Source organism: Danio rerio, chromosome 2 (assembly GCF_052040795.2).
Source record: "Danio rerio strain M-AB ecotype USA chromosome 2, GRCz13ab, whole genome shotgun sequence".
NCBI classification, from domain to species: Eukaryota; Metazoa; Chordata; class Actinopteri; order Cypriniformes; family Danionidae; genus Danio; species Danio rerio.
In genome coordinates, this window is record NC_141022.1 from 55,828,641 (window position 1) to 55,842,027 (window position 13,387).

The 13,387-nt window shown below is 35.6% G+C and overlaps 1 protein-coding gene and 1 long non-coding RNA gene across 6 annotated transcripts in view; both read left to right on the forward strand.

Annotated features, from left to right (window-relative positions):
- plpp2a (phospholipid phosphatase 2a) overlaps positions 1-13,387 on the forward strand; it is a 77,325-nt gene that overhangs the window by 35,024 nt on the left and 28,914 nt on the right. The gene's annotated exons all lie outside the window — the stretch shown is intronic.
- Positions 7,673-10,889, forward strand: LOC147837264 (uncharacterized). The gene is made up of 3 exons (XR_015479105.1): positions 7,673-7,866; positions 8,602-9,132; positions 9,209-10,889. It is a non-coding gene; the product is annotated as an uncharacterized LOC147837264 (long non-coding RNA).

Here is a 13,387-nt window from a genome sequence, read left to right on the forward strand (position 1 = left end):
AACGCTCCTTATACTGAGATTTGGGACCCATACGTGTGCAAAGACAAACGATTCTTTGGCGCTGCTCCCAATCACTCGGCGCTGTAATAACTTTCAAATATGCCCGTCATGCAATCCGTCCACCATGAGGCCGGAGCTGTTCTGCTTTTTTTTCTTTTTTTTTGCAGGAATTTGAGCCGTCGGGATTTGCCTGCAACTCTGACCTTGCTTCAGACAAGCCATCGCAACGAATAAGAAACAAACTGATCGTTTTGTTATTATGTACTGTAGGTGGGAGATTTGTTTTTTAAGACCCGCTGTAACTGGAGTGGCGTTTGGATTAATTTACTGACTGTTTTGATAGAGAGTATTTGGATTAAACTGCATTGAGGATTTTAATTAAAAGTCATGCTGAAATAACAAGACATTCAGGTCAGAAAAAGTTCATGCAATGATGAAAACGGAAAATGATCTGCATTGCATCATATTGTGATGTTCAGGAAATTATAAAGAGTTAATTGCAGTTTTAGGGGGTGACACGGTGGCTTATTGGTTAACCTCAGATGAAAAAGGTTGCTGGTTTACGCCCCGGCTGGATCAGTTGTCATTTCTATGTGGAGTTTGCATGTTCTCCCTGTGTTGGCGAGGGTTTCGTCCGAGTGCTCCGCTTTCCCCCACAGTCCAAACACATGCTCTATAGGTGAATTAAATAAAACTAAATTTGCCGTAGTGTATAAGTGTGAATGAGTGTTTATGGATGTTTCCCAGTACTGGGTTGAAGCTGGAAGGGCATCCACTGTGTAAAACATATGCTGGATAAGTTGGCGGATCATTCCACTGTGTTGATCCCAAATGAATAAAGGGACTAAGCCGAAAAAAAATGAATGAATGAATGAATGAATGAATGAATGAATGAATAATTGCAGTTTTATTCTCCATGCATGCATTAAACTGAGAAAACATGACCGGAAAGATGTTTATTATATGTCTTAAAAAATTTAATTCAAGTTTGCTTGAATTTTCTTTAAAATAAAAAAAATGTAAAATTCTAAACTGTATGTATGTCATGGGCAAAGGGCCAAACAGTATCTGTAATATATTTTTATTTCTTTCTGCGCAGAATTATGTCAAATCTGTGGAATAATTTTTAGTGTAGGAAAATAAAAAATAAAATGAAAAAACAATCAAAATACAATTAGAACCAATTGTTTGGTAAACAAAGCCACAAGTTCTCTATAATACAGAAAATATCACTTTACACTGTAAAAAATGCACGGTTGTCCCAACACAAATCAATTGTTAACTTAATTGTTTTTACTAATTTAAGTTGATTGAATATCAAACAAGCTGTCGCGAAACAAAATCTCTAGAATTGTGTTGATTTAGCTCATTATAAATGAGTAGTTTGAACTAGCAACAAAAATATTTTTTGAGTGTACAAATTGTACATAATTTATCTAAACATTTGCATAGTATTTGATAATGATACTGAATTCATATAAAAACTGAATAGTTATATTTTTACTCACATTTACAGAAGTTAATAAAAAGATTGATTGATGGCTTCTATGCAAACAGATTTTGTGTGGGCCTAGTCATCATGTGTCATATCTTCTCTTACCACATTTCTAGAGCTGCTCGAACTTGCAGATTCGCACTCTATAACATCAGAAAGGTCCGGCCCTTCCTATCTGAACATGCAGCTCGACTCCTTGTTCAAGCACTTGTTCTCTCCAGACTGTACTATTGCAACTCTCTACTAACCGGGCTTCCAGCTAACTCTGTGCCCTCCAGAAATTTGCGTTCAGTGAATGAACGTCGCCTCGTGGTTCCATCCCAAAGAGGGAAGAAATCACTTTCCCGAACTCTCGCATTCAATCTGCCCAGTTGGTGGAATGAACTCCCTAACTGCATCAGAACGGCAGAGTCACTCGCTGTCTTTAAGAAACGACTAAAAACTCAACTATTTAGTCTCCACTTTCCTTCCTAATCTGCAATTGCCTCTCTGGCTCCACCACTAACTGTACTCAAAAAAAAAAAAAAAAAAAAACTTATATTACTAATGCTTTGCTTCTTAGACTTTACACACCTGAAACTTGCCGACAGCACTTATTCATTGTTGCTCTTATAGTTGTGTAAATTGCTTCCTTGTTCTCATTTGTAAGTCGCTTTGGATAAAAGCGTCTGTTAAACGACTAAATGTAAATGTAAATGATTTGTGATATTAAAGGACTTTTCGAGAGCTAAAGTGGCAGTGTGCCAAATTTTTTTTTTTGATCTTTTGCTACTTTGTTTATTTTTGATCGAGCACCTGCCTTTGAGATTTTTAGATGTGCGCACATTTCTGTTTTGTTTCCTAGTCATTATGGGCAGTAAGAGATTATGCAAGTATTCGATATTTCTTTGTTTGTACAGATCAGTAGCAAGCAGATTCAAGTATTCAAAGCGATTCACAGCCAAATGTCCATTTTTATATGTCTACGATATTTATATAAATATTTTACTTTATATATATATATATATATATATATATATATATATATATATATATATATATATCATAAATTTCCCCGCTAACATCTGAACGCTGTTGAGCGCATTCTTAAACAGCACTGATTTGCTATTGCGTTCATATGCTCAACAGAAATGACTGTGATTGGCCATGAAGGTCAACAGTCCACCAAACTCATCGCTGTGTACTTAGTGTAAACACAGATACAGGGACACTGGAGCATTTTAAAGCCGTAAAGATCAGCTGTTCTGTTTATAAACATACGTGCGGTCCGCTGATGAATCAACTGATCTTCACGGCTTTAAACGCTTCAGTGTCGCCGTACATGTGGTTACACTCAGTAAACAGTGGTGAGTTCGATGAACTGATGGCCTTCACGGCCTATCACAGTCATTTCTGTTGAGCTCAAATGTTAGAGTGAAATGGACGTTTTTAAAATTTCAGTACTGATTGGTATCGAATTCTAGTATGGTGAAACGTGTACCAAATAGTTGGCACTGATGAATGCAGATTTTCTGTTGGATATCTGCTGCAGGATGGAGGAACACATATGATTTCTAATGTCTTTATGATTATTAATAAAGTTGAATGTTTAAGGGCTTACATTTTATTATCTGACCTTGGTGGTTTGCTTATTGGTTTACTGGTGTCCCCCACAGTTCAAAGACATGCGGTATAGGTGAATTTGATAAACGTGTGTGTGAGAGTGAGGCCCCGTTTACACTAATGCATTTTAGTTTGAAAACACAGACGTTTTGCTACGGTTACGGTTATGTCCACACTACGCCGGAGTTTTCGATCACCGAAAACGGAGCTATTTGGAAATGCTGAAGAGGCTGTCTTTATACTAAAACGCTGCTGCTCTGTCTCAGTGTGGAAGGGGGAAAACACAGACATCTGAAAACGGAGACGGGCCTGCTAAGATTCGCTACGTGATTGGGGCTTTTGAGTCATTGCGTATCCTTCACTTATTCGTCAAGCCCCTATCACATGACTATAACACATGACTTTAACGCTACCAGAAGTCAACAGACCAGCCTTCACTGTAAACAACAACATGGACACAGAAATGGCAGCATTGTTTGCACTATTGTCTGTTTTAGGCGCCATTGTGCAGTTAAACTCTGCCTTTTTTACTACAGCAGCTGCATATATTCGCTAGAATGCGCATGCCCAGAGTGCGCGAATGGTCGCTTAATATACGTTTTTGGTGGCGTAGTGTGGACGGAGGTATGTTCAGAAACGCTAGGTGAAATGCTAGTGTGGACGTGGATCATTTTTAATCTGAAACGCCGTTTTCAAACTAAAACGCATTAGTGTAAACGGGGCCTAAGTGAGTAAAACTGCCATAAATAAAATTGAAGGGTACCAACATTTTTGTCCACATCTGTATTTACGTTTTCATATTTACTTTTTTGGTCAACAATTTTGAAGGGCAGCTATTTTGCAAACTGGAATTAAGATGTTTTTCAAAATCCATCCTAACACTATAAAGCTGGAGCACAAGTTTGTCAAAAGGTACGAGAAAACTCCAGAAATGTTGGAAAGATCCAGTCTGGTGTTTGTCAAGTGACATTAAACGCTCAGGACAAACAGACAAATGAAGCGAGACACCTGCTCAGGAGCCTGTCTTTCTTCTGCCAGACTGACATTTCCTGATGCTACAAAGATACTCCTGTAAGCCGAATGTCCTCATCTGTTGACATTTTGAAGAGCTCCGGCTCTCCTGCACACGCTGTTTACCGTCATGGCCTCATGCTGATGGTATGTTCCAGCTAATATACCCTCATTTTGGACGTTCTGAAACCATTAGCCGAGCGTTAGAAGAGAAACAACATTACAGATGTACTGTAGACAGTACAGTAACATTCATGTTGCATAACTTAACTTAATCAACTTAATCATTTTTCACTAATTTAAGTTGATTGAACATAAAACACTATTTTAGAGGGTTTAGACCCACACACACACACACACATGCATCTACTTACTTGTTGTTTGACATCCTTCAGAGTATTAACGAGCGTTAGTCCACCCAATTTTGCACCCTGATTATAAACGGCGAATACGATAATTTGGTTGAAACTCGTGTGACCTGCTGTTTGAAATCCAAATGCTTTTAAACTCAGTGATACTCCATCCAGTCCCTGCCTTTATTTCAATGCGATACCTGTGTAAACGTTCATATCTCAGTTCTCCAAAGCCTAGGAGTTTCACATCTCAGCGGTTAAAGCCGTGTTCAGCACAGGCCGAGAGCGTGAACATACTGATATAACACATCTCATCCATGTTTCATTCACCAGCAGGAGGCAAAAGGAAGAACTGATTCTCCATTTGCAGTCTTGTTTTCTTTCTCGTGCTGACATTCAGAGCCCTCGTGCGAAATTTCAGAGCTGCTCTACAAGTCACCGAGTGTTGTGGGTAAATAAAGAAGGACATGTTATTCTTTGCTTTTATTCAGAGGTTTTTCTTTTTCATAATTTCGAGATTTGTTGTTAAATGTTCCCATGATATTTATAACATTTTTAAGATAATGAAACTGTCTACCATTGATTCCTAATGGTATTTCATAATTAGATGCAAATTATAATGCCAAACAGAGGAATTTGTTAATTTGACGTTGCAGTCATCGTTCGATTAGAATATGGTTATTGTTAACCAATATGGTTATTGTTAATTTAAGATCTAAGTCTAGTTGTGATTGTTAGTTAATGGCCAGTGTTGGTTCTTGCTTTTGTTTTTAGGTCTGGGTCTAGTAATTGCATTAACCAGTTCCAGAACTAGTCTGTCAATGTGTCATGTTAGTTCATGCTTTAACTAGTTCTAGATGTAGGTGCCAATTTTAGTAATTCGTGTAACTAGTTGCAGAACTAAGTTGTCTGGATTATTAGTTAAGTCGTTCTAGAACTAAGGCTTGTAGGCATTGTTAGTTAATGATCAGATAAAGTTAGATCTAGAGTTTATGAATTAAGTGACAACTAGGTTGTCTAGGTGCTAATTTAGGTGATGCATTAACTAGTTATAGATCTAGGTAACATTATTAATGATTGCATTAGCTTATTACAGAACTAGGGCTAGTTCAATTTTAGTTAATAGTAGTGCTGTCAAAATTAGTGCGTTAACGCATGCGATTAATTTGAAATAATTAACGCATTAAACAATTTACATAACGCAGTTGCTGTTTTTTTATTTCCTGTTGTGGTCGATGTGTGTTCAGCATGCAAAGAAATATGGATAAGGCCAAGGAAGCGCTTTTTGAAGGCAATTTTCAGTGTAAAACAATGAATGTCGCATCCCCAGGCTTACCAGCGTTTTATCCAGAGTTTCTTGCAATTTCGGGTGTTTCATTTTTAACTTTCGACTTCTGTTTTAATGGAATTTGATACCGCATGGCAAACTGAAAGAAAAACCTCCGCATTTCGTGACTCGGTGGTGTTTTAAGGTAGACAAAAATTGCTGCTTACATGGTAGACTCCTAATAAGTGTTATATAATAAATCTACTTGCTTTTGAGAGTTAATGGTGCCATTGTTAGTAATGTCATAAACTAGTTTCAGAACTAGAGCTAGATATATTGTTTTACTTCATGGACTGGTTGTCATTTTTAGTTAATGCATTAAGAAGTTCTAGAACTATTTATCTTTATTTGAGTAGTCTATTTGTCATTGTTAGTTAAAGGTCAAAGTTAATATGTGAGCAAGTTCTAGATCTAAGTGGCATAATTGCATAATCCAGTTTCAGAACTAGGTGGTCTGAGTGTCATTTTAGTTTACACTTTTTAACTAGTTCTAAATCTAAGTGACGTCATTGCATTAACCGGTTCCAGAACTAGGACTGGTTTTCCTTAGTTAATACATACTCAGTGTTAGTTAAAACATTAACTAGTTCTAGATATAACTGCCACATTTCTAGAACTAGAAATGCAATTACTAACAAAGTTGTTTAGTTGTGCTTTTTAGTTCATGCTTTAACTAGTTCTAGATCTTGGTGCCATTGATAGGAATTGCTTTAACTACTTCTAGAACTTAGTCTAGTTGTCACTGTTAGTTAAGGGTCAGTTATAGTTATTGTAAATTAATTCTAGGTCTAAGTGCCATTATTGCTTTAACTAGTTTCAAAACTAAGTTGTCTGGGTGTTATTTTAGTTCATGTTTTAACTAGTTCTAGGTCTAGGTGCCATTTTAGTGATTGCATTTACTAGGTCCAGAACTAGAACTAGTTTTTAATTTTTAGATAATCCATTAAGTAGTTTCTAAACTAAGTCTAGCTGTCATTGTGGCCAGTTATAGTTAATGTGTAAACTAGTTCTAGATCTAAGTGGCATAATTGCATTAACTAGTTTCAGAACAAAGTTGTCTATTGTCCTTTTAGTATGCAATAACTAGTTCTAGATCTAAGTGCCATCCCTCTATTGACCAGTAGATTGTCTAGTTGTCATTTTTTGAATGAACTACTTCTAGATCTGAGTGTCATTTATAGTCATTGCATTGACAGGATGTCATTCTATTTAGTGCAAATACTGAGTCTTGTCTTTGAGAGTTAATGGCCAGTGTTAGTTAATGCAATGACTAGTTCTATATCTAAGTGGCATAATTTCATTACCAATTTCAGAACTAAGTTGTCTATGTGTTATTTTAGTTCATGCTTTAACTACTTCAAGATCTAAGTGGCATTATTGCATTATCCGGTTCCAGAACTAGGACTTGTTGTCCTTTTTAGTTCATGCATATTCAGTGTTGGTTAATGTATTACTAATTGTAGATTTAGGTAACATTTATAGTAATTGCATTAACTAGTTTCAGAACAAAGTTGTCTATTGTCCTTTTAGTATGCAATAACTAGTTCTAGATCTAAGTGCCATCTCTCTATTGACCAGTAGATTGTCTAGTTGTCATTTTTTGAATGAACTACTTCTAGATCTGAGTGTCATTTATTGTCATTGCATTGACAGGATGTCATTCTATTTAGTGCAAATACTGAGTCTTGTCTTTGAGAGTTAATGGCCAGTGTTAGTTAATGCAATGACTAGTTCTAGATCTAAGTGGAATAATTGCATTAACCAATTTCAGAACTAAGTTGTCTATGTGTTATTTTAGTTCATGCTTTAACTTCTTCAAGATCTAAGTGGCATTATTGCATTATCCGGTTCCAGAACTAGGACTAGTTGTCTTTTTTAGTTCATGCATATTCAGTGTTGGTTAATGTATTACTAATTCTAGATTTAAGTAACATTGTTAGTAATTGCATTAAGTAGTTTCATAACTAAGTTGTTTAGTTGTTGTTTTTAGTTCATGCTTTAACTAGTTCTAGATCTATGTGCCATTGTTATTAATTGCATTAACTAGTTTCAGAACAAAGTTGTCTATTGTCCTTTTAGTATGCAATAACTAGTTCTAGATCTAAGTGCCATCTCTCTATTGACCAGTTACAGAACTAAATTGTCTAGTTGTCATTTTTTGAATGAACTAGTTCTAGATCTTAGTTTCATTTATAGTCATTGCCTTGACTAGATGTCATTCTATTTGGTGCATATACTGAGTCTTGTCATTAAGAGTTAATGGCCAGTGTTAGTTAATGCAATAACTAGTTCTAGATCTAAGTGGCATAATTGCATTAACCAATTTCAGAACTAAGTTTTCTATGTGTTATTTTAGTTCATGCTTTAACTACTTCAAGATCTAAGTGGCATTATTGCATTATCCAGTTCCAGAACTAGGACTAAGTGTCCTTTTTAGTTCATGCATATTCAGTGTTGGTTAATGTATTACTAATTCTAGATTTAAGTAAAATTGTTAGTAATTGCATTAACTAGTTTCATAACTAAGTTGTTTAGTTGTTGTTTTTAGTTCATGTTTTGTCTAGTTCTAGATCTATGTGCCATTGTTATTAATTGCATTAACTAGTTTTAGAACAAAGTTGTCTATTGTCCTTTTAATATGCAATAACTAGTTCTAGATCTATGTGCCATTGTTATTAATTGCATTAACTAGTTTTAGAACAAAGTTGTCTATTGTCCTTTTAATATGCAATAACTAGTTCTAGATCTATGTGCCATTGTTATTAATTGCATTAACTAGTTTTAGAGCAAAGTTGTCTATTGTCCTTTTTTAGTATGCAATAACTAGTTCTAGATCTAATTGCCATCCCTCTATTGACCAGTAACATAACTAGATTGTCTAGTTGTCATTTTTTGAATAAACTAGTTCTAGATCTAAGTCTAAAGTAACTGCCTTGACTAGATGTCATCTATTTAGTGCATATACTGAGTCTTGTCTTTAAGAGTTAATGGCCAGTGTTAGTTAATGCAATAACTAGTTCTAGATCTAAGTGCCACCATTGTATTGACCAGTTCCAGAACTAGATTGCCTAGTTGTTTTTTCTTCTCACATGTTTTTTGAAGTTTTAGATGTACATGTCTAAATGTTTAGCTCTAGGACTCGTTACTATAGATCAGGTAATAAATAGCTAGAAATAAGTCTAGTTGTCATTATCAGTTAATGGTCGGTGTTAGCTACTCCTTGATGTAGGTATGGTTGCCATGTTAAGTATTAACTAGTATTTGAACTGATTGTGAGAGTGTATGGGTGTTTTCCAGTACTGGGTTGCAGATGGAAGGGCATACATAAAACAAATGCCGGACTAGTTGCCGGTTCATTCCGCTGTGGCGACCTCTGAAATAGAGACAAAGCCAAAGGAAAATGAATTAATGAATGAATAGGGTCTGGTTGTCATTATAAGTTTCATTGTTGAGTTATTTGACGAATGAACTAATGACACTTAAACACCTCTTTTTAACCTGATCTTTATCATTGTTATCTTCATTTGGGGCACGCATGTTTTATTAGATTTGTCAATAGATGAGTTGAACGTCTTTATTATGAGAGGAATCAGATGTTGAAGTCTCTGAAAGCAGAAGGAAGAGGCAGATCTGAGAAAGACAGATAATGATTGAAGAAGAGTGAAGGAGGTTAAAGGTGGTTTAAAGTCTGAAGTTCAGATAGAGGTCTGATAAACGCTGGTGACCTTTATAAAGTTTTGGAATAATGGATGCTCGTTTTTCTTCAATTTGTCTTCGCATACAGTTGAAGTAAGAAATATTAGCCCTCCTGTTCAATTTTAATTCTGTAAAATGTTTCCCCAACTTCTGCTTACATTTTTAAACATAATAGTTTAACTAATTTCTAGCAAGTGATTTGTTTTCTCTTTGCCATGATGACAGCACATAATGTTTGACTAGATATTTTTCAAGACACTAGTATTCAGCTTAGTGAAATTTAAAGGCTTAACTAGGTTAATTAGGCAGGTTATGGTAATTAGGCAATCATTGTATAATGATGATTTGTTCCGTAGACAATCCAAAGCAAATATTGCTTAAAGGGGCTAATAATACTGACTTAAATGATTTTAAAAAATCTTTTTATTGAACTGCTTATACAATTGATTTAATAAAACAACTTTGATTCTAGCCAAAATAAAACAAATAAGACTTTCTCCAGAAGAAAAAATATTATAGGACATACTGTGAAAAATGTCTTGCTCTGTTAAACATCATTTGGGGAATATCTCAAAAAGAAAAATCACAGAAGTGCTCATAATTTTGCCTTTGAGTGTCTTGTATGATTCTGAAGTCTCGTCTAACATGTTTAAATCAGCCGCTCTGTGTTGTTTAAGTCTTTCATCACAGTGTTATCATCAGGCTGAATGTGGCTCTGAGTTACATGCATATGAAGCATGTTATGAATGTTGCCGATGTGAAGACTACTCTAGTTATGCTGATTTATAAGATACCGTCTCCTACAAGCTAATTGAAAACACCTATCCGAGTTGGTTTACACTAAAAAAAAATCATTTTTGCTGCTTGTTCAAGCTGCATTTGTAAAATGAGCTAAATCAACACAAGTGTTAAGTTTTTTTATTATTTCTTTAGACTTTTTAATTGTTTTATGGTCAATCTACTTAAACTTGCATAAGCATAACCCATCAATTTGTGTTGGGACAACATGAAGGAATTGTGTGGTACCAAGCATTGTTATAGCGTAGCTGAGAAAATGCACTGTATCCACACAATTTTAAGTTATCCCAACCCAAATTGATTAAGTTAACATAACACATTTGAGTGGATTGAACTTAAAACAAATAAGTTATCCCCAAAAAAGTCTGAAGAAGGGTGTTGTTTCAGCTAATTTTAAATAAGTAGTTTGAATAAGTAGCAAAAATATTTAGTTAATTAAATATTTAATATTAAGTTTTAATAATTTAAAATCACTAACAGCTGTTCAGTCAAGATTTCATGATTTATATATGATCCATTGTTAACTTAATGTAAGACCCCCATGTTGTTTTCGTTTAAATTTGTATAACCTTTTAACTCAATGCTTTGGTTTGTCCATAATAGACCCAAAACTAAAAAAAAAACTAATCTAAAATGAGTTAAATCAACACAGTTCTTAAGATTTTTTGTGGACAACTTAAAGGTGCAGTAGGTGATCTTCCACAATGATAACAAATTAGCATAAATCTCTGAATCACAGTCCCTCCCCTGCCGTCTAGAGCCACGCCTCCTTAAACACGAGCACAGTAAAAGAACCCTCTCTCATGTTTTAAAAGCGACTAGTGCTTGTCTGGTGGTGAGCAAGCCAACCGGACATGCTATTTCAGAGCAAATATTTAGAGTTGCATGGTAAACAATATAGGGAGAGACTAGGCGGAATAGCGGTATTTACTTGTGTTTTGTTGTTAAATTAATTCAAATCTACATTATCGATGCTGTAAAAGGTCCCTTATGAAACTGAACATAGTCTTATTAATCATTCATCTGAAGATTTCAGTGGCTGAACAACACTTCTGTGAAAATATAACCCATTTGTAACAACAACATCTAACGTTACATCAGCTGTGCTTGAAGCTAAAACAGTTTTAAAACAGAACATTACCTGTCTAAGAGAAATCCTTCAGACATTGTGTCATCCTTTCTGCAGCGTGCAAAGGTAACTCCAATATTGATTCAGGTTTTTAAAAAGTTTTGATTCAGCAGGTTTTTACAGATCGAGCGCGTGTGCTCTCTCGTGAACTCGCGGCTGTCGGTAGAGCTGCGTACAATCGGCTGCGCAGTTGCTGACAGACAGATTGGGCTACTTTATTATGTTGGCTTGAGAAAGCCAACATACTGTTATACTACTCTGTACTTGAAAACAAACGTATCTCCTCCTAGGTCGTTCATGCCACAAGGCCCAAATGTGGTCAAAATGTGCCTTCTACATTCAAGATTGTTGCTATATCTCCTCATGCCTATAAGACTTATTGTTTTTTTAAATAAAAAATGTTAAATATTAAATTTTTATAATCCGGGCGTATATAAAAATTATACAAGCCCCAAATTTGGCCAAAAGCTGTATTTAGATGTGTTAGATTTTGTTGCTATATCTTTAAGGTTTGTCAGACTTATAGTTTTCCAATAAATAATTTTTAAGCATTATTTTTCTCAAAATATGGCAAGCCATTTTTGACTTAAACTCCATATTTTTTACTGATATGGCAAGCCATTTTTGCATGTATCACTTTCACACTTATTAAGCATTGTATTTTCAAAAAAATACGGCAAGCCATTTTTACATAATGTTCATTCCCTTAGTCCCATTATTAACCAGGGGTCACCACAACGGAATGAACCGCCAACTTATCCAGCATTTGTTTTACACAGCGAATGCCCTTCCGTCCGCAACCCAACACAAGGAATACATAATGTTCAAGTCCAGTTTTTGACACTCATAAAGACTGTCATAGAAACATCGGGGTTGATTTAGATCACTCATATTGCCAAGAAGCTTTGATGTATCATCACTAACCTGTCAAACGTCCCCATAGCAATAAAACAGTATAACCTAGCAACCATTTAAAAACAGCAATATCTCTTCATCAGAACATCGTAGGGACCTGGGCATTGGCTTGTTTGACTCATGCTAGCAAATGGGACTTCCTGTGTTCTATGCATGGTAACAATGATAATGGAAGCCAAGTACTAAAAACGATTAGCTACATGCTATGAATGATTATCTAAATGCAATAACATATGCTAGAAATGCCTACTAAGTATTAGCATTTGATCAAACATGTACACGAGCATTGCCGTTTAGCAACTGCTTAGCAACCACCTAACAATGCCATAATTGTTTTAGCAACTGCCTAGCAACCACTTAGCAACCGCCGCTGTGCTTCCTGCCAACTGCCATTCCCAGTCCTAGCGCAGTCACATTGGCTTTCTCAAGCCAACATCAAAGTTTATCAATAAACTTTAGGTTCTAGTTGGAATTATGAGAGATGTCAGCCCGACATTTTTGTTTTATGCCTTACCCAAAATATAAAAATACATATAAATGCATTTAGATCATTAAATTTAATCATTGCTATTAGACAGTGAAGAGACTTTCAACCAGCACAACAAAAAATGCTTCTGAAGACAATCACCTACTGCACCTTTAAATCTTTTATGTTCAATCCACATCATTTGTAAAAACAATGAAGTTAACTTAATCGATTTGGGTTTGGACAACATGAAGAAACAACACAGGGTCATTGGGATAACCTACCTCTGTATTTATTTCTGGAGATCGCGAATTATGTATGAGCTACGTATGGCTGCATTTAGTCTTTAAAACGAATGCTATGAGGCGGTATGACGCCTCTGACTTCTTGTGGGGGTTTTTTCGCGCTGCCAGCTGAGGAGTTGATGACGATGGGGTTCGAGTCCTGCAAAGAATGGCTCCAGAAAAAACGCTGTCTGTTGGGTTCAGAGAAGGGGGCGATCGGGTCAATCAGTACTTTTGAAAACACTATTGGTTGGGTTAAAATAAATAAATTGTACCTCCTTGTACGTATTTTGCAATTTAGGGGTACGTAT